The sequence below is a fragment of the Arachis ipaensis genome, chromosome B07, assembly GCF_000816755.2.
Source record: "Arachis ipaensis cultivar K30076 chromosome B07, Araip1.1, whole genome shotgun sequence".
NCBI classification, from domain to species: Eukaryota; Viridiplantae; Streptophyta; class Magnoliopsida; order Fabales; family Fabaceae; genus Arachis; species Arachis ipaensis.
This window is the reverse complement of record NC_029791.2, coordinates 93437399-93437612: the sequence shown is the minus strand read 5'-3', so window position 1 is coordinate 93437612 and position 214 is coordinate 93437399.

Genomic DNA, 214 nt, shown 5'->3' with positions numbered 1-214 from the left:
TAGCTTACTTTTAGTGAATAAAGAGCTAGGATATCTCCTTCTAAGTAAAGAGTGGCCTACTGTCTATGAATCTCAATTAAAAAAAAAATTCCTTGGTTAGAAAGAAAAACAAAAGGAAGGAAAGAAAAAAGACAGCCAAAAAGTGGCAGAACAAAAGGAAACAAAAAGAAACAAAGCTGGACACCAATAGCTTGAACTTTAAAATATATGCATG